The sequence below is a fragment of the Protopterus annectens genome, chromosome 2.part0 (genome assembly GCF_019279795.1).
Source record: "Protopterus annectens isolate FY-2018-M chromosome 2.part0, PAN1.0, whole genome shotgun sequence".
NCBI lineage: Eukaryota > Metazoa > Chordata > Ceratodontiformes > Protopteridae > Protopterus > Protopterus annectens.
In genome coordinates, this window is record NC_056728.1 from 240,031,843 (window position 1) to 240,054,600 (window position 22,758).

General features: G+C 39.6%; 1 pseudogene; it reads right to left on the reverse strand.

Moving 5' to 3' along the window:
- Positions 1 to 1,067: 1,067 nt before the first annotated feature.
- Positions 1,068 to 16,716, reverse strand: LOC122793713 (annotated as a pseudogene).
- Positions 16,717 to 22,758: the final 6,042 nt, after the last annotated feature.

The window sequence follows — 22,758 nt, forward strand, 5'->3', positions numbered from 1 at the left end:
ATAGGGTTGCAAAGGGTTATACTTTGTTTCTGACAACAGTGATCTGACATATATTACTGTGGTCATTGCTTATTTATTAATTCATTTGATCATAACCAGACATATGAGATGAACACAGCCATATAGGTTGCAATAACTTGTAGGCACATCAGTGTGTGTGTGTGTGTGTGTGTGCACATGTGTACATGTGCAAGAGGTTGCAATGGGTTCACTGTGAGCTGCAGTGCTTTACTGTGGCCATTAGTTACTTATTCAGATTCATTTGATCATAGATATCTGAGGTGCACACAGTCAAGAAAGTGACTCAGTGGCACAACAGACAGCATACTTGTCTTTGCAGATGGAAGATAAAAAGGCTGTGGTTTTTATTCCCACTTGAGGGAACTGGATTGTTTACAGTGCAGTGAAACTTTAAAGTGGTGCTGCAATCTTGAATGTGTCATGCTTTAACGCATCAAACCAGGGTCCCACCTGCTTGAATTTGAAGTAGTTCAGATGGATGTAGAAGATGCCACAGCACCTATTGAGAAGAGTGTGAGAAGTTCCCAGATGCTCAGGCCAAATTTCCCATAGTAGCATAAATTCCACCTCACGTTTCTCCTGAAAAGAGGCCACTAGCCTAGTTGGACTAACCCAGTATACAAAAGGTTAAATAAAAATAAGCAAGTGTTTGCAATTGGTGTTCACTTGTTTGTGTATATGTGCCTGTCAGTCTGTCTGTCTGTCTGTCAGTCAGTCTGTAGGGGGTTGAAATAAATTCCCACAGCAAATTATGTCATATGGAGATAACAGTTGCAGGTCTCACTAGAAATTGCTAAACTGTTCATAAAGCTGCAGGAAGAAGACAGAAAATCACATTCTGAGGTCATACATCATTTATGGATTCTCTAGGAAATTTGCAGTGGGTTTTATGCTAAACACACCCATTATGAACTCAGTAAGTTAAAATGAACATTGCCAAAAATTTTCCCTGAAAATTAGATACATTAATACATAAAAAATATTGAATTCTTAATTTAAAACTATATTATTTTAGTGCACTAAAGTAAACACATTTTTTTGGTATTTTAATAACAATCCCTGATGCATCTGAAGGAGCCAATTCGGGAAGTTGTGGCACCCCAGTCAGTGTAGCTTCTGTACTGGTTAGGACTCAAGACGTACTATCTTCCTCTGTAGTTGGTGTGCTCATTGAAAAGCCAGTAACCTTCAGACACATTGCAGGAGCGGATGTCTCTGTAAAAAACAAAAACAAAAAAAAAAAATCTTGCTTTTTTCCCACTTTTCTGAGAGTTAAAAAAGTTCAGTTACAGGCTTGCTGTTCCTGAACTGTTTGAAAGTTTCTGTGAGGCCATTTTTGCTTGGGCTGAAGGAGGGTCTCTCTGTTCATCAGTGGCAGTGACTAACATTGAGCAGCTTCCCTGCCCCCCTGTAGAGGTGGTTACTGACTTGAAACTGTAGTTTTATTTTCCCTTTTGGGTCTATTCCTGCTTCTTTCCAGCCCCTGCTATCAAGCACGCTTTAACGTGCTTTAGCGCGGAGTTGCCACTAGAGCAGCATCGGGCAGCGCGGTTAAACAAGGTTAAACTCTTTCTGGCTCCAGAAAGTCTGTTCTTCAATTTTTCCCTTAGAACTGCTCTGTTAGGAACCTAAACAGTTTACACCTACACTAAAAAGTGCAGCACTTGTTCCAAATAGCTTTTTCTTCTCAAAAAGCTCAGCACTTGTCTTATAAGCATATCCCTTGTCTTATAAGCATTCTCTTTGCAGGTCAAGCACTCCTATATTATACAAATCTCTCACTAGCAAAACCCCCCAGGAGTGCCCACTTCCCTGCTAAGCCCACTACTTTTCTGTCTCATACCAACTCATAATTCTTTCTAGCATGTCGAAGGGTCAGATGCTGGCGTCCTCTCCTGCCCATTTGGTGAATCTGGGAATTCTGAGACAGTGTTACAATTGCCTCATGTACACGGACAACCATCTCCTCCTCCCATGTAACACTAACATTTGTGAGAGATGCAGCTATTTAGCCAGACTGGAGGCTGAGCTCTCTCAACTCAGGACTGGCAAGACCAGGCAGGAGGAGAAGGCAACTACACACACCACAATACCAGTCTCACATAACTCAACTACACCACTGAATCAAACACATAAACACACTAAGACATACTCGGAGGCTCTGAGTAAAAATTTACCTAAACAGCAGAGGCCTCCAAAGCAGACACCCAAGCAATTGCAAACTCGATACACCACACAAACAACACATAAACAACAAAATCAGTGTGCAAAGCAGTCACTGCCCTTAAGGCCAAATACAACACCAAACATACTTGTCATAGGTGACTCCATAGTCAGACACACTGACGTCCCGCTCACCAGACTGAGTAAGGAGAAGGTCACAGTAAGCTGCCTGTCGGGCGGTAGAATCCGCCACATAACACAAGCACTCAGGTCTCTCAACAGCAGGTACAAGTACGACTCAGTCATTGTCCACGCTGGTGTCAACGACCTGAGACGTACCTCCTTGGACTACATGAAAAGAGACATTGAGGAGCTCTCTGATTATGTAGCCCAGGCAGGTATGACCCTGACCTTGAGCAGTATCCTACCTTCACCTAGAATGATGCCACAATACAGTGATAAGATGATCAGCTTTAATAATTGGCTTAAATTCTGGTGTCATTCAAAGGGGATCCAATGTCTGTCTGCCTGGGATGACATGCTGGACAAGCCACGCTGCAAGGGACGGCTTGCACCTGTCACCCCTAGGCTTCCGGATATTGGCAAAGGCTCTTGGCACCCCCATAGTGCCTTTTTAGGCAAGGCTCAAATTCTAAACCTACCACCCTAGACCACAAAAAGTAAAAACTAAGGGTAATGCTGCTCAATGCCAGAAGTCTCAATCTCAAGATGCACTTTTCGAGGCACTTGTCAGTATGGAGAACATTGATGTCTGTTCTGTGACAGAGACCTGGTTCAAGGCTCCTGAGAGCATCCCAGCACTAGCAGGTTTCACCTCATATCATGCGCCCCAAAATCCGGACAACACCAAGAAAGGAGGTGTCCATATTCATAAAGGACACCCACACCTCAAGGTTGGTGGCAATGCACGATGCATCGGAGACCATCCAGGTGCAATTAACCATAGGCAAGACTGCTCTGCAATTTGTAGCATGTTACAGGCCACCCTCTCAAACTCAGGAACCTCACATGGCCTTCCTGAAAACAATGGAGGGATAAATGTATCTCCAAACACCATCATACTAGGTGACTTCAACTACCCTAATATAGACTGGGAACACTACTCAAGCCCAAACACTCTAGCCCAAAGGTTCCTGGAGTTCATAAACTCAAATGCCATGGAACAACTAGTCACCATCCCCACAAGAGGAGAAAACATACTTGATCTCATCATCACGAACATGGGATCACAATGTTCAACACCGAAGTATACCCCTCACTGGTGAGATCAGATCATAAACTAATCTCGCTGGAGGTCCTCATCCCGCCCCACCTGAAATAAAAAGACCACAGTGAAAAACTTCTCAAAAGCCGACTTCACACTTCTAAAAACTAGTGTGGTCTCCTTTAAGGCCCCTGAGCCAGTGGTAAACATTACTCAAACCGCTGAATCACTTACAAATGCCTTCTACCAGCACCTACAGGACTGCATGGATCAGGCAATCCCAAACAAAACTAAGACTCTTTGTACCAAAGGCAAGCGTCCAGTCTGGTGGACCCCAGCCATAAACAAGCTCTACAACAAAAGGAGGAAGCTACTACAAGATAGAGCAAAATCCTTGAAAGGTAAGACACCTTTGATCATTATAAGTAAAAAACTAAGAGCTCTCATAAAATCATCCAAGGCAAATTTTGAGAGAAAAATCGCCAAGAATTCAAAAGACAATCATAAGGCCTTCTTTAGCTATGTTAGAAACCTAGGAGGAAACTCCCAGATATGCTCAGAATTAGTTCAAAATGATGTGAAGATTACTGAACCTACACACATTGCCAACATACTGGCTGACAGGTTCAGTGCAAACTCCCCCCAAAAGGAGAGATATCTATACCAGAGGATTGTAGCCCCAAACATCTCCAACGCCCAGGTGAGAACTGCTCTCTCCAAAGCAAAAAGCACAGCATCCATGGGACCGGATGGTGTCCCCGGCTGTGTGCTCCATGAACTCAATGAGGAATTAAACCCGCAGTTAGGACAGCTGTTTAATCTTAGCCTCACCTCAGGATACATACCCAAGGAGTGGCGCACGGCGACTGTGGTCCCACTTCACAAGGGCGGTGCCTCCACCGACCCTGGAAATTACCATCCCATTAGCTTGATAAGCCTTATCTGCAAAGCCATGGAGAGGATCATAATGGAACTCATAAATAAAGACATGGGGAACTTGCAGACTTTGGATCCAACCCAGTTTGGCTTTGTCAAAGGCAGATCATGCCTTTTAAACTTGGTTGACTTTTTCGAGACAGTCACCAAGGCCATTGATGAGGGAAAGGCAGTCCATACAGCCTACCTTGACCTGGCAAAGGCCTTCGACACAATACCCCACTCAGGTATCATCAAAAAAACTCATCAGCTTGAATGTAAACCCATACATCACAAGATGGGTTGCAAACTGGCTAAGTGACAGAACCCACAGGGTCAGAGTTGCTGGAGCCATGTCAGACTCAAAGCCTGTCACAAGTGGTGTCCCACAGGGCTCAGTCCTGGGTCCACTCTTGTTCAGCATCTACTTTTCTGAAGTACAAGCAAACACAGGAGGGTTATGGCTGACAAAGTTTGCAGATGACTGCAAACTGGGCCATAGTCGAAAACACATCTGACACAGATATCCTTCAGAAGGGCCTCACAGAAACGGATAACTGGTGCCAGAGCCATGGCCTAAAGTTAAATGCCAAGAAATGCATAGTCATACCCTTCGGAAAAACAAGGTTACCCCTAGCTACCATATAGGTGGCAATCCACTGAGCACAGAAGAAGTCATCAGGGATCTGGGGACCCAGGTTGACAGTAGCCTTCGCTTGACACTCATGTTGCTAAAGTAGTTAGGAAAACCTTCTACATTGCCCACCTGATCATGAAGGGATTCACATCTAGATCAAGGGAGGTCATCGCCCCTGTACTCATCACTCATTAGACCTATGATTGAGTACAATGCCCCATTCGGAATGTATCTGACCAGACACCTGCAGCAGCTGGAAAGGCCCCAAAATTTCCTCACCAAAAGGATAAAGGGTCTCACAAATATGCCTACAGCTGCCCGACTGAAAGAACTCCAGCTCTATTCAGTCTCATACCGCTTGCTCAGAGGTGACCTGTGCCTGACATATAAGGCCATGTCAAACCCTGATTTGATGAATATGCTTCACCTCAAAAATCTAGATCCCTCAGAACCACAAGGGCGGGAGACTTAAACCTTGACACGGTTATTAATAGAACATGCTGGAGGGACAGATTCATCACCCAGAGACTCCCTATGCTGTGGAACAAAATCCCGGTACATGTGAGGCAGAGCACCTCGCTGGCCTTGTTCAAGAGGAATCTTGACCAATGGATGGGGATCGCAGATATACCCCAGGGATTACTTCAGTGTCACTGCTTGACAGAGGCACAGCAAAATAATAGGCATAGTTTTATTCAAACTAAAGGTGTGGCGAAAGCCAAATAACTATGGGCTAGGCTTATAAATGCCCTTGGGCAGATAGCCTAGTATGAACCTATGAACCTATGAACCTATGTCCTGATAATGGAATCGCTCATGAACAGATGGGCGTCATCTGTAAATTCCATCATCTGGCCTCCAAATTCAGGCCTCTCATATACCCTCAGTTGATATGATCCCCTGTGCTGTCAAAAATAATGATATTACTTATTATTGCTGCTCTAATTAATTAAAATGGATTTTTGTTAGACATGCTGAGATGTTTAAAGTATAGCTTGGCTATATGCATGCACAGACACACATACACACACACATGTGTAATATAAATCTAGTTACCTAATAGTTCATACTGAAAACTAATTTTTTTTTCAGAGGAATTTATATTCCAGACTTTAATAAAACTTCACCCTGAATGATATACCCAGAGGACATTTGTTAATGCAGTGTTTGGATTTCTATTTGTACTTCTAGAAAAAAAAGGTTTAGAAACAGACATGAGCTGGAGAAAGTAGCTGTAGAGCGAGAAACTAGGCGGAGGAGAATTGAGCACCTAACAGACTACTTTCCATTTTTGGTATCAGGCTACAGCACGAGGTATGCTACTAAGTGTACACTGCTGGAAACCAACAGACTTCATGTGAAGGACTGACATATGTTAGTCATTTGGGTGTGTAGGTTTTGTTATTTAGCTGTTACCAATGCCTGTCTGCCCCTTCACCCTGAACAAGAACAGTATTTGTCTCTCTGATGGACTGAGATGATGATTGCCTTCTCTGAGAATTAGAACTGGATTCCTTTGTCATTAGCCATCTGCCCCATGTTGGACTGAGATGTTAATTCACATTGATTATTAAGACTTCCAGTGTGGCACATAGTGGTAAAAACAAAATAATAAGCAGTGGTGTATACCTGACAGGTCAAGGTGCAGCTTTCCCTCACTACTGATCTGTAATGGGAGTGGATCAGGGTAGTGCAGACCCATTGAGATTGTTAGGGAAAAAATAACAGTGCATGTGCTCAGACAGCATAGTTTCTCTCATGTTGGGCAGGATTTGGCCACTCTGAATATCAGCAGACCATCTGGGAGGCCAAGGTCTGGGGCATGCACATTGCAGATTCCCTTCAGCTATTGAGGATGGTTCAGAGATCTCTTCCACTACTGTTGCTGGTTGAATGTTTTAGGAATCTGCCAAGTTCAAAGGCCAATAGTGTTTTGTGCCCTGATTGGTTCCCCTTCCAAGTCCTTCCATTCTCACACATCTGGATAGTCAATGATTGGTAGTTGATAAACATTTGAGTCAGTGAATTGGCTTTGAGTACCACTTGATCTAACTCATTCTAATTAATTTGATTGGCACTATAAACAGATTGGCTGTGGCTATTGTCTTCCATGCAGGTGTGTTTTGTGATCTCTGGGTAAGTAGGCGCATGATTATATTCATCTTAAGACAAAACATGTCGTATCCACACTTTTGTTGAAACAAGCAAAGGCAATGCTTTATACAGCTGAATGCATTCATCCCACAGTAAGGATAAATGTGTTTAACGTACTACTTTTGGAAGGTAGAACAAGGTACATAATATACATGCCTGCTGTCTGCACCGTGAAATGGTTTTAATATTTCATTCACACAGGAAGTCACAATATAGGGCAAGATGCTGGGATATTAGGAATGGTCTGCTGAACCTGAAGAGGTGGTAAATAGTAAAGGCTACAAGGGTAGGGTAGATATTAGCAAGTAAGAAACACTATAAATGTATGTGCTTATAGTTTTTCTAAACAAAGATGAGAATGGGAAACTGAATAATAGTCTTTGAAAGAGTATAAAGAGAATATTGTACCTGAGAATGGCAGAGGGTTGAACTGTTTAACAGAAACAAATGTACACATTTTGTAAAAAAAAAAATCAGCCTCTTTCTGTGCACCAAAAATGCATGAGTCTAACAAGCCCTCTCACCTGGGTAATCTCATACCATCAGGCACTGATTCTTTTCTGTATAATTCAGACGTACCTCTCAGTCTCTTAGCACAAGAAATCTGGACAAAACCTGAAATAATGAGGGACAAAGGCCCACAGATATGAAGAGTTTAAATATTGTACTCAGAAAGTTGCTGGAAATACAGGTTTTATGTTAGCATGTATTTTCTGAAGGATATAACATCTGAAACCCAAATGTGTCTCATTATTTAGTGACTTAAGTCCTCAGCGATTTGCCATAAAAAACACAAATTTTATGAGGAGGAAATCAAAAATATGAGGTGAAAATCTAGACAGTTGCAGGATATGAATTCAGATGTTTTTTTGGATCATCTTTTACAGTAATATTTGTGATTAGAAACATCATATCTAGCAGACAGCACAGATTTTTCAAAAATAAATAATAAATAATAGTAATGTTTTAATGTAGAAGCCTCATTTGTACTGGTTTACAACAGATGGACACATAGCATCTAACCCTAGATTGGAATGAAAACTGTGACCCCCACAACCTAGATGAAAGATCTAGTATAAATTATATTTTATTATTAATAAATGTTTGTCTTCCACACAGCTACTTTTCTTTTTACAAGTTCTGTTTGCAATTGATAGTAGCAGCAAATAGAATATTTTTCACCTTAGTGTATGTGTCTGTGCATATGCACAGGTAATTGGTTGAAAGAATATTGTTTAGCTACACATCTACCATTCTTACTATTTATCTATATATATATATATATATATATATATATATATATATATATAAAATTTACTATTAAAATCGCAAAAGTTAAAAAAAACAGGTACTTATGAGCGACGTGTTTCGCCGAAAGTACACATCACCTAACTGCCCTAATGTCGAAAAACAGCTGTTAATGCCGAAAATCTTGAACATGACATTTTCAGCACTTAACAGCAATCCCACCCTTCCCGTAACTCCCTAACTAGAAAACCTACCATCCCATTTAAGCAGTCGCACACCCCCTAACTATATATTCCAACTCCAAAATTGCACTTCAGTGAGGAAAGGGATGTATTTCCCTTACCACACTGTACCACGATCCCTGTACATAATCGAACGTTATATTTGTGAATGCACAGACCATTTGCAAATATTCCTTTTGATTACATGGCTGACACACATATGAAATATTCAAACATCTGTAGTTCGAATAGTTCATAGGCGTGCAATGTTACGCCGACTTTATAATATTATACCTATAGATATATATATATATATATATATATATATATATATATATATATATATATATACACACACACACACACACACACACACACACACACACACACACACACACACACACACACACACACACACACACACACACACACACACACACACACACACACACACACACACACACAGACACACACACATACTGGTAACATGAAAATCATTTAAAATAGCAATCAACAAGAAACCCTTCATGCTTAAGAATACAGGTAAAGTACTTACTACAGAAATCATGTGGCAGGACCTGACTGTGTCATTAAAACCCATCCAGTGCTGGTAATCAGGGTACTCGCCCCTGCTCAGGAAGTACTGGTGTCCTGTGTAATTGGAACGTTCATAGATCATCCAGCCGCCACTTTCGACTCAGATGGAGTTTCAGCGACTGAATTAAGACTGCAGTTCGGCACAGTCGCTGTAGCACTCATAGTGTCAACCCTGGAAGTTACGGTCCTCCTAGAATATTATCTGTGATTAAAGAGTAACAGATTACAATTATCAGTGCTACTTAATTATTTTAAATGTAGTTAGTATGTCTATTGTAATTTTAAGAAATGATCTGTAAGTTGCGTGTACTTTTACACTCTTGTAACTGAACCCACACCGATATACCCACATGCATGTACATTGTATTCCACATCTAGTCCCAATATGTCATCTATCTAAGGCCGTTTCAGGGCCAGTTCCAACTGCCATGGTGAAAGTTTCAAAAACAAAGGTCCAAAAATCAGGTAGAAACATCAACGAAATAAGATGCAAAAGTACAAATAAGACCCAAAAGTACAAGTATGAACAGTGTTTAGACTCACAGAGGGGTTCCCAATTGGAATGGGTGTGCATTAGGGTGCAGCTCTGAGCTTGAAGCTGTTCATAGTGGTGGTGCCAGACCTCATTAGCAAACAGGTCAGAAGGGACAGATGAACAAAGCTGCTGTGCAAACGATGTGGCATTACAGGCAGACTCTGAACAATAACTTCAGCAAATGTTAAGGGAATGGAATGCTAAACTGAAGGCACATGGGGGGAAACTAAATACTGACAAGACAAGTGTCATAGTAGCAAATCAGAAGAAGCTGAAAACTGAGATCAAAGGGAAACAAGTGGAGCAGGTTAACAGCTTCAAGTATCTGTGAGTGATGGTCGAGAAGAAGGGAAGTCTGAATGAGAAGATCAAAGCTAGAATCAGAGATAGTGTGTAACAGACGAAGGCCAAAGAAGGTGAAAAGTAAGGTGTACAAAACAGTGGTGTGACCAGTACTACTGTATGATAGAGAGACCTGAATGGTGAAGACAGAGCAGTTGAGGAAGCTACAGGCAAAGGAAATGAAGTGACTGAGACAGATGATAAGATGGACAGTGTGGGACAGACAAAGAAAAGAGGGCATCAGAGCAGAAGCCAAAGTAGCTGCAATTGCAAACTAGGTTAAAGAGAAGACATTAAGGTGGTCTGGGCACATGTACAGGAAAGCAGAAAACAATTTGGTGAAAAGGATGTGGGAGAGACAGGAAGAAGGCAGGAGGAAACAAGTGCATCCAACCAAGAGATGGATGGATTATATGAGATAAGAGCTGTGACAGTCAGGCCTGACCATTGAAGAAGACATGAAAGTGGCATTGAATTGAGAAAGATGTCGAGAGTTGATGCTACACCCTGACACCATGCAGAAAAATAGGACAAAGAGGGTTGATCATGATGATGATTGTGATGCCCATGCCCTGGCCCAGCAATCAAGGAGCCTCAATCCTCACCACTAACACCAGTGAGGGGCGTCCATATAGGGAAAGGGTAATAAATACACACACAGTAAAGTACAATTTCCCTTAAGAGCACACAGAGATCACAGTCAGTCTGGGGCTGGTTTCTCCCTTTCTCTCCAGGTCCCCAGTAAGACTCCCCACTGGCACAGCTATAGGGTCCAGATCTCAGCCTAGTGGGCAAGCTAAAAACTGCCTGCACCCTCTCTGTCCAATCAGTGCTTTGTGTCCCTGCCCAAGTAGCTGACACACACACACTTTGAGATAAGAGTTTATACAACCACATAGACATTCCTGGGGAAGGCTGGCACAGGTTCTCCAGCTGTGCCCCTTTTACTCAGACTAAAAGGTAGTACCAGCTGCCACCATCCACTAATATTTACCAGCTACTCAAAGGCCCTTAAAAGGGTGTCCAATTATTACTGTGCAATATTATTATCCAAATGGTGTGACCTAACAGTCAAGGCTTATTTGGAGTGACTTGGTACAGCATCACTATATACATGCAATGCACTCTTAGAGCTTAAATTACCTCTATATAAAACAGCCACAGTTGAAAGGTTTAAAAATATTTGATAATAAAAACACAAGACAATACCCCTTACTATGCAATTATAGTCAAGAGTTCAGAAATCACATAGAAATAATTAAAATAATACCGTAGAAAAGTTCTAACATCAACAAAGAAAAACACTTAGTCTAATCTTCCAAATCCCTAACTATTTCTAAGAGAAAACACAGTTCTAAATAACTTACATATAGATCAAAGCAGTGCTGGTGATGTTGGATATTCTCAAGACAAAATGCTCTGAGCTCTCTGATTCTCTCTCTTTAAATTGATAATACAGAGCTGCTTCACATGACATCATTCTTCACACTTCTCTGGTGTTCCCAGGCTAACAGAAACTACATTTAAATTCTTTACACCTGGTCAGAAACCAGAGCAATAAAGGACATTTATACATGCAAATTCTAGCCATTAACTCTGGTCTTAAAACAATAGGCAGGATGCCTCCCTCTAGATATACCGGCTCTGACTTTTGACATCAAAGACAGTCATGAAATGCTTGACTTAACTTTCTTACAGCAGAGTGCACTGTTAAATTTTTGCAGTTCAATAGCCAATGCAGTCTTTTCACATTTAAGAGAACAAGCCTGTGGCTTACATTAATATTTACAAATGACAGAATTATCTACAAAATTCTATCTGGCTAGGCTGGCAACCTTAACCTATCTTCACAATGATGATGAGAAGTGATGCAGATGTGGTCTGGGGGGTTGATATTTTATTTGTAAGAATGTTTACTCCTTTCCTATGGTTGTGTACATGTAGTCAATGTACTGAAGGAAGGAGAGGTGGGACTAAAGTCCTGCACATGGAGTAATGCTTGGGTGGCTCAATCCCCTGAAAAATCAGGTTCTATTTTGCCATTGTTTTAAGTGTTTATGTGTTTTTTGTCTTTACATGAATGTTTATATGAAGGTACTGATTAATGATGTTCTTCATGTGAAACCTTTTTTTTTTTCATTTTTACTGTTTTGGGGAGAAGTAGAAATTAATGTCAGATCTGTGCTGTGTAGAACCAGCCTTTGAAATGTAAAAAAATGATTAAAAAACCTAACTTTATAGTGCACACAGTGGCTTGCGCAAGGTTTGACTATGCAGAAAACAGTCCAAAACAGCTACAGAAACAATATTTAAGGAGAGAGAAAGCCCAGAACAGGAAAGGAAACTTGGTTTAGGAACACAAAAGTAATTAATTTATTTAAAACACCACAACTTCTCACACACAGTGTTCTCTTAAATAGTTTAACTGAGTCAAGTTTTCTTTTCAATTTTAAATATAGAGGAACTCCTGTTAAGAACTGGTTCCAGCTAATAATAATTCCTAGACTAGAAAACTGAGAAATGTGCTGTGTTGACAGAATGACATGAAAGTTCTGGACAGGGTGATTTATAAATGGATATGTAGAAAGTAAGATGGGAGATGAGCAGTTCGGATTCAGATTAGGATGTTGCACAACTGACCCAATGTTTGTAGTGACACAGATAGTTGAGAAGAAGATAGAGATGAGGAAAGAGTCCAACTGGGCATTCCTAGTCTTGGAGAAAACATATGACAAGGTCCCAAGAAAGCTGATTTGGGCAGTACTGCGGTCGTTCAAAGTCCCAGAAACATTGGTAGAATTAGTGCAGGCTATGTACAAGGACCCAATGACTCAAGTACGAACAGTGTTTAGCCTCACAGAGGGGTTCCAGTGGGAGTTCAGCTCTGAGCCCACTGCTGTTCATACTGGTTATGGACTACATTAGCAAACAGGTTGGAGGGGACAGATCAACAAAGTTGCTGTATGCAGTGATGTGGCATTACAGGCAAAATCTGTACAAGAACTTCAGCAAAGGCTAGGGGAATGGAATGCAAAACTGAAAGCACATGAGATGAAACTGAGTACAGATAAGGCACTGGCAATGCCAGCAAATTTGAGGAAATCAGATGAATTTGGGAATTCAGATAGAAGGGAAGACAGTGGAACAGGTAAACAGCTTCAAGTATTTGGGAGGGGTGGTTGAGGAGAAGGGAAGTCTGAATTAAGATGTCAAAACTAGAATCATAGGGGCCACAGCCAACAGGTATAGAGTGTCAGGTGTAGTGTATGACAGAAGAATGCCAAAGAAACAGAAAAGTAAGGTGTACAAAACAGTGGTGAGATCAGTACTACTGTATGGTACAGAAACCTGACATTAAAGGCAGAGCAGATGAGGAAGCTACAGGTGATGGAAATGAAGTGCCTGAGATGGGTGATAGGAGGCACACTGTGGAACATAGGAGCAGAAGCCAAAGTAGCTCCAATTATAGAAAATGTCAAAGAGAACAGATTATGGCGGTTCAGGCACGTGCAGAAAATCAGAAGACAATCTGATGAAGATGATTTGGGACAGACAGGAAGAAGGTAAGTGAAAATGAGGGCATCCAGCAAAGAAGTGGATGAATTGTGTGAGAGAAGATCTGCAACAGTCAGGCATGTGTTCTGACATAGGTGAGAGTGTAGCTTTGAATCGAGAGAGATGGTGACAGTTAACATGACACCCTGACCCCATGTAGAAAAATGAGGAAAAAAAGGGGGTAGATGATAATGACACAATGGATTTCAGTCAGATAATTTTTTTATTGTTTTTTCCTGTCTCCTCACTAAGCCATGTATCTGACCCCATCACACCTATAAGATGAGTACTAATATTCCACTCTGATGGAGAGAAGTCCCCCCCACTCCATCAGATCTCTAGTGCTGCTTCCCTACCATTACCTGTTATAAGCTATCATGGGTGCCCAGATATCATGTAGGTCAAGTAGGGGTAATCCCATTTTGTAAATCTATGGGGAACCACAAAGCTGAAGATTCAGTAGGACTTCACTTATACCACTTCAGGTTCAGTCCCCCCTCCTCTGAAGAAATGGTTGCATTCACTGATGTCAGACATCATGATATTGACATTTCTCAACTCTCCACCATCTAACATTGCATGTGTTAGCCTTTGATCTCCACCTAGGGTTGCCACCTTTTCAAATGCCCAAAGTGGGACTTTTTTTGTAGAAACGTCAGATTTTGCAGGGCAAAACATGCCCACGGCCAGTACAAAGGACAGAACTTAACTTTTTTGCCTAAATAAAAGCTTATTCTTGTAGCATTTTAGTTGCTTATTGTTTCTTATAACATTTAGGTGTTTCAGATACAAAATAACTTGTTTTATGCAACTAGTAAAGAAAATATAGGAAATATTTTTGTCCTAAAATCTCAGGACATTTGCCATTTTTTCAATTTTTTTGCAGGACACAATTGCCCAAAGAGGGACTGTCCCTCGCAAAGTGGGACAGGTGGTAACCCTATCTCCACCCAAAGCTATGCAACCTTATCACTGAGGAATTACTCTCGAGCTAATAGATGCTTATACTTCCTATACCTTCTCTGGGACCTCACAAGTCTTCTCACGGTTAATCCTTTTTTTCAAGCCTGCTAAAAGTACAACTTCAGCACAGATAAATCATAGATTCCAGTTAGTTACAAATTCCTGCCATTGTTTTCATCTGCTACTGAAAACTACTACATGAAACAATTTTACATTCACCTGTTCTTTATCTAATCTTGGAGCTTCTTCATGCATGACCCATCTTATTCCTTGTTTATTACAGAGCAATTATAGCAGAGCCAAATAGTAACGTCAGAGGTAGAATTAGGTTATTGCATACAGGCAAACAACAAGCAAAGAAAGAAAACATATCTGCATATTTTAAGTCATCTTTGTTAGTGCAGATACATGAAAAGGAATCACAGCACAAAATATAAAAAAATAAATCAAAGTGTGACTGAATGATGTATCTTTCTGTTGCATGGTGAAGTGATGTACTTTCTAAACATTATCTGAAATTTATTTTTGGCAAGCTTATGAAGGCCATACCAAGTTAAGAGTCACCTTGTGACATCCGTAAGTGTAACATTGTGACATCCCTACAATACATTTCTATGTTTTACTGTGTCAGAGGGAGTGTTGTGGCAATAGGCTACCTTCATATTCTGTGCTATTCTGCACTTCACTGTCCATCACAAGACAGTGAACTGTCCCACTGAATTTTGTCTACACTGCAGGGATAGATAAGTACTATTTTCCCTCATCCCATAACCAGGATCTATTTTACAAAATCCCTTAATACATTCTTACAGTGGTGCACTTTTTAAAAAGGTCAACAAAGCAATAGATGAAGGCAAATTGCACACACCACATACCCCCACCTGGCCAAAGCTTCTGACACAAATTTCAGTCATTCATAGTAGAAAAGTTAAATAAACTGGGAATAAATCCTTATGCCACCCACTGGTTGCCAACTGGCTTACATATAGGATGCATGTAATTAAAATGGGGAAAGTTACCTCCATAAAGAGACCAGTCACCAGTGGAGTCCCCCAGGATTCCGTGTTGGGACCGCTTCTGTTTGGTATCTACTTTTCTGAAGTAAAATTCAATACTAAAGGGCTTTGACTGACTAAGTTTCTAGATTTCTGCAAGCTAGGAGTAGTCATTGAATCCCCAAATGACTTAGCCATCCTGCAAAAAGGTTTGTCTTAAATAAATAACTGGTGTTTAAATCATGGTCTGAAACTAAATGACAAAAATGCATCATTGTGTCCTGTAATGCCCCCTTTGACATGTATCTCTCTAAACATGTACAACAACTGTAACATGGTCAGAGATTGCTTGCTAAAAGGATCCAAGGCCTGTTACTATACTCTATATCCTACAGACTGCTAAGAGGTGACCTGTGTCTGGCATGCAAGGCATCCTCTGACTCATTTACTGCATATCAGGAAATCAAAATGCCATCATACATACTCAGTCTAAGGATCTAAACATCTTCTGCAACATCAACAGAATTATTTGGAGGGACAGATATACTTCACTGAGGGTACCTGTTCATATCTTGTGCCCCTTTCCAAGTAGCAAGGTTCTTGTCCTCGTTCCAGTCTGCCATTGCTTCACAAGGAAATAAATGGATCCCTTGTTGTTACCACCTCCATGAGTAAGTTGTGATAGATTGGATGTTTCAGCTTTTGTTTCATAGCTGGAAAATACCAACCATGTTTGTTAAATGATACAACCAGTCTTCCTAGAGGATCACATTTTCCCAGGCTGATTTCATAATATGATGAAATCCATCTCTACATACCTCACTTTCAGCCACTTTTTAAACCCACTTAAAGCTCTATTTTGTCTCCTTCTTCTATTTGTGCCAAGGGAACACCCTGGCAAATATTACTTTGTGTGTTCCTTACATTCTGCCTTCCTTCCAGAATATTCTTCCAAGAACTGGTAAATAGCCCAAATAACTTTTGCTATGAGAGGCAAATATAAAGTACAGTTGAAAAATTCCATTCTGTAAGCCACTGTAAAATAGACTCTGTCTTAATTACAGAATGCTGTAATTATCCAATAAGTCATTCAAAATTAAAAATGTTATTGCCTGAAAGGCAAGAGACTACATTACCTTTCCCATTGTTTTGTGTGAACCAAGAGAGCTGTAATGTGGTATGTCATTCTGCTAAGAAGACTCACTTGTTTTTATACCAGTTGTAAATGAATTACAAATGTAAACTTCTCCATATGTACTATAGTGTTCCGTGTCTGTCAGCACAATTTATGCAGGGATTTGTTACAATATACCTGATGGAGATCACACTATGTGTCATTGTTAGCTGGCATTGTTACAATGGCTGAAAACTAAACAAGCAATCCTGTGGTCATTAGATGAATTATATTCAACAAACAAAATTAATTCTATTCAACAAATAAAGGCTGCAGAAAAGCAGAGGAAAATCATTATATAGTTTAGCCTGCAGTCCATACTAATAATGTAATGAAAACAAAATCTATATTTTTACATTTTCCTGTGAATACTTCATCTTATTGAAAATGCACTTCACAGAAGTAAAGTATTTATACGTTGTCAAAAGATTTCATATGCTGTTCCTATTTATGCTCAGATTTTCTTGGTATCCAAAAAGTATTAGTTAAATGAAATACAATGCATAGCATATGATGATTTTGCTATGAAATCTAATAAAAGACAAATAAGTTAAGCACTTCAATAGACCAAGACCCACCTGGGGATTTAATAAAATCCATGTAGGAATAGTGGAAGACCTACATGGAAGGTGCTGTGGCCTTGTATGTGGATCTCATTCTGCAACGCACCTCATATATTAATGAAGGCGCGTTACTGAGGGAGAACCATGTTACATGGTTAGTGGATCAGTGTACAGAGTGTGTTACTGTGTCCAGAGATGAGTAACACACTCCCTGTACTGTCAAAGTGCCGGATAGCAATGTATTTAAAAAGTATTTTAATTGTATTTATTTATTTATTTGTGTGTTTGCATGGCGCTGCATGCAGCAATGGACACATGCCAGACATCTAAAATAGAAACCAGATGCATTTAATTATTTAGGAACGGTCAAGTTTAAGCATAGCTGAGCAGGTTTGCATGGTGCACTGCAGTGCTTAGCGGTGCTTAAACATAGTGGAGAGATATATGCAAAATTAGCACAGCATTTAACATGGTCATGTAGCTGAATGGTTAGAGTGATGGCCTTATGTGCAGTAGGTGCAGGGTTTGAATACACACCCTGGCTCTTTTGTAAATACACAGTATGAGACATCTTTTAAATCCCAATTAAATTTTTTTGATTACACAGACAGGTTATTAAATTTAGTTTGAAAATACACATGTATGAGAAGTAGCATTAAACCTTGATTGAATTTTGTATTAATACACAGAGTATGAAGCATTTATGGTGCAAATACACAAATATGAGAAGTATGTGTAAACCCTTGATGGAATAATATATGTATGCACAGATATGTTATTAAACATTGTAGTTTGCAATTACACAATTTTAAAATGCATTATGAAATCCTGCTTTGCTGCACTTAGCTAAGTTCCACTAAGCACAGCTAAACCTTGCCAAGCACTGCTTAAATAAGGACTGTTTTAGCTATGCTTAGCTGGTTTGCACTTTTGCTAATGCCTGTTTAAGCACTGTTCAGTCCCGCTAAGCTGGATTGTGCACCACTAAGCTTTGCTAAGCATTGACATTTTAAGCACTGCTCAGCTGAGCTCAGTGAGTTTGCATGGTGCTAAGCAAAGCGCCACATTTTTAAAAATAGCCCAATGGTGGTAAAGGGTGGGAAAACAGGCTTATTTAAGAGCAACATGCAGGAATACAGGCATAATCTGTTGGAGTTTGATCTTGGCAGAGACTATGGCAGGAGTTGGAGAGGGTGCACACTTCTGGGTACAATGGTGGGACATTCTGGAGTCCAGGGTCATGGTGGAGCTCCTTGTAAAATGCCATGATGTCTGGCTTCTGCAGGGCAAGTACCAGGGGTCAGAATACAAATTGGAGGCCTGGGACCAGCTGGAGCATGATCTCACCAGTGCAACTGATATTCTCAGCACAGGTGAGCAGGTGCATCATCATTATGATGCCTTGAAGAATCATAAGAGGGAGCTCTTGGCCACCTGGGTCCAAGATGCTAGAGACGGGAATATCCCACCAGTTTGCAAGTATTGTTATCATTGTGTTATCAAATTCTACTCTGAATGTGTGATAGACAAGTATGCATAATGGTGTGTTTCACTCCCCACAGCTGCAGAGAAGAGAGAGTTTGCAACCTGGAGGCCCATGCAGGGTGCCTGGCCAGGTTACACTGTGAGTGTGGTGAGTAGTGATGTATCTTGCAATCTATAGTCATATAAACAAGAAAGAATAAATTAGTAATTGCCAGTATGTATATTCAGTTTTGATCGTACTGCAATGAATGTGGTCATACACCTGGAATGATATAACTGAGTAATGCCAGGTACTGTTCAATAAAGATGAAAGCATGAGACCTGATAATGTTAAGGAAATAAAGTTTCTACTGCATTAATAATGTTAAGAAATAAAGTTTCTACTGCATTAATTGTAGAATTACAACTGTATTGCAACACCTGCATTATCTGAACTGTTCATCATAAAAGACTCTAGACATACAAAAATGACTGCATGCAGTCACCCCTAATAAAGGTATGTTGTGCAATATGTATGCATTTTGGGCTGTTCGTCATGAAATCAAGTATTTCATCTGCTGTGAAGTCCCAAAAAAAAAACGGCAATTCAGCAGCTGAAAAGTGTGTACGAAAGCCAGTGGAGCAAATGAAACAAATGCCTTCAAAAAACAGCGATATCCACAGCCAAACTCTCAACAGTTAAATAAACATTTTTGAAAGCTAGTGGAACAGATGAAACAAATGAAACAAATGTCTTCAAAAACCAACGGTATCCTCAGCCAAACTATAATTTTATTAAACGAAACACAGGATCCAAAAGGTTAAGCTCTTTCACTTGCTAAATGGCAAGCTTCTTCAAAACAAGTTGAAACAAACCTCTCAGCAGTTAAATAAACTTTTTGGCACCAAAATTCAAAATACACAATGCTTCATATTAAAGGTATATGACACCTAAAAATACACTTAGTGCAAAACCCATTATTATAAAAGTCCTATCTATGCTAATCACAATGTGAACAAATACAATGTATAATATATATTATAAAATATAAATCTAAACCTTAAAAATATTTTAGTGTTAAATATTTATATGTATAATGCCTGGGTAATACAGAACAAATTATTACATATCCATCCAAACTGTCCTATAAAAACTATAAGAATCTAAACAACAATACAATATACAATGACCAAAATATACATCTTGCCCTAAATCTACCTGTCTATAAAAATATTGTAATAAAATTATACCATCAATATGATGTGAATATATATGAATATAAATATAAAATTTAATATGCCTGTTTGTATCTTATAATCACAAATTAACTGTTGCACATGCCACTAAAGCCAAATTCAACCCATAGCTAGCAAAGGTTTAATAGAAATAATGTCATTGAGTCCTGGTGGGGTTGAAGCATCCAATAAAACCTGCCACCAATACTCTTTGTATGATAACAGGCCCTTGAAGTATCCCCCCCATGTCAAATTGAACGCTGTCAATAATAGCAAACTTGAAATAGTGCCTGTCTCCACATTTTATATTATACATTGTATTTGTTCACATTGCGATTAGCATAGATAGGACTTTTATAATAATAGGTTTTGCACTAAGTGTATTTTTAGGTGTCATATACCTTTAATATGAAGCATTGTGTATTTTGAATTTTGGCGCCAAAAAGTTTATTTAACTGCTGAGAGGTTTGTTTCAACTTGTTCTGAAGAAGCTTGCCATTTAGCAAGTGAAAGTGCTTAACCTTTTGGATTATCCTGTGTTTTGTTTAATAAAATTATAGTTTGGCTGAGGATACAGTTGGTTTTTGAAGACATTTGTTTCATTTGTTTCATCTGTTCCACTGGCTTTCAAAAGAGTTTATTTAACTGTTGAGAGTTTGGCTGTGGATATCGCTGGTTTTTGAAGGCATTTGTTTCATTTGTTCCACTGGCTTTTGTACACACTTTTCAGCTGCTGAATTGCCATTTTTTTTTTTTTTGGTGAGTTTTGTCTCAAGACACTGGGACTGTCAACGTTCTATGTTTTATTTTTGTTCAGTAGTTGCTTGGAACGTTGTTTGTGCTGGTTCCTTCAGGATCTGCTGTGAAGTAAAAACAGGAATAATACCACTAAATGACTGAAGGTTTGCTAATAAAGAGTGTTTTGCTAAACTGTAAATGTGGAGCTGTACTAAAAGATATAATGCATAATATTTGTTCTGCATTACGATCTGAACCAATAATAGGAAGGACCAAGGTATATTGTGTATCTCAGGATTGTCTTATGTTAATCATTGCATTTCAGCTATATGCATTCCTGCTCTTAAGTATGCTGCTGCAGGCAAGTATGAAACTGTAATAGCTGTAGACTGCAAATGTACCATCTGCAACTGTATATGGGTCAGGTAGCCAACCCAGCACTCTGATATGCTCTGTACACGTTACAAATATTCCCACCCACTAGGGGTTAATTGTCTACACCTGCATTCCATGTATTAATGTACAGTTCACCTACTATCTCTGTCATGCCTGTGTGTTCAAGTGTCACTGCAGTCTTGTGTAACACCCTTCCTCTATTACCAGGTCATATTTTGTTACCAGGTGAGCTCTAGGCACATATTAATCAAGCAGTATTCAGCAGTAGCTCAGTTTAATAAGTGCCAGGTATGGTGTACATTTTGTCACACACAGACCAGGATTCGAATCCAGGGATAACTACTACTAAATATTTATAGAAACAATTATGTATTAACAGATATTCTCCGCAGAGGAATGACAGGCAAATAAATGGCTGTAGTAGCTGTTCAAGTTCGGGTTAATTTCTGTGTTCAGATGTACCACAGTGTTAACAGCATTGTTCAGCAAGGTGATAAGACATCAGTAAATAAAGTCAAGTACAATAGTCATAAAAGTGAATGAAATAAACAAAACTGTAATCTTTGTATAACTGTATGCCTGGTGTGTCTGTAAATATCTGCTGATATTCTCATAAACACAAAATGATCTGCAGCACAGGGACCACAAACACCACAGGATCTGAACCAGCATAAAAGCTTTATTCCAGTACCTCGGCCTTTCGCCTTCTTGTAATAATTAATACCAACAAATGCTGTCCAATTTATACACCCAGTACTTCAAATCAACCAATAAAACACCATCAATTAAATGATTTTAAACATTTAAACACTTAAAGGTATACTAGTAGGAAAAGATCATAAATTAGAAACACAAGCATTAATTGCATACAAATTCATAATAAATACACATACTGTTATATACCTCTTTATCATATGAACATTTAGCTCTTCCGGTTTTGTTTTCCAATAGTGTTTTCATGCCACCCAAAAGTTCTAATATTGTACATGTCTTTGAAAGCATCTATATCACAACATCAAATCCAAAAATATTGAACGCTCACATGAACGAATATTCACGTACTCAAAAATGGTATTGTGGGGGGGGGGGCTGCACCCCCACAAAATATATATTCCTACTTCGAGATTGCACTACAGTGAGGAAAGGGCAAAAGTCCCGATCTTCACTGTACCACGAACAAAATTAATAAACTTCGAGTATGTGATTTTTTTGCTCATGTGAGCATTCTGCATTTAGGGGTTCAATGTTGTGGTAGAGATCCTGTTTGAAAATATGGTTTGTAAAGTAGTGTAACATGAATTCTGGTCCTTCTTGAGGCAAGGAAAAGATTATAACTTGTTCAAAAATGAATGGACAGACTTGCAGAGCATATGTCAGTAATTAAATAATTTTGTGTTTAAAGAGGCTGACAAGGGAGCAACTGGGTTATTATGAACAGAAATCAATATGATAACATGGTTAGTGAGTTATTATTTGAGGCAGGAAATCATAGTAAACTTTGTAGTAGGTGTTACATCTTGGACCATACTGTCCCATGCGGAAAGCTTGAGAGGCATGTACATGCTACAGAAACTATAGGGCACTTGCATACATCAAGTAAGGGCAGACCTGTAAAG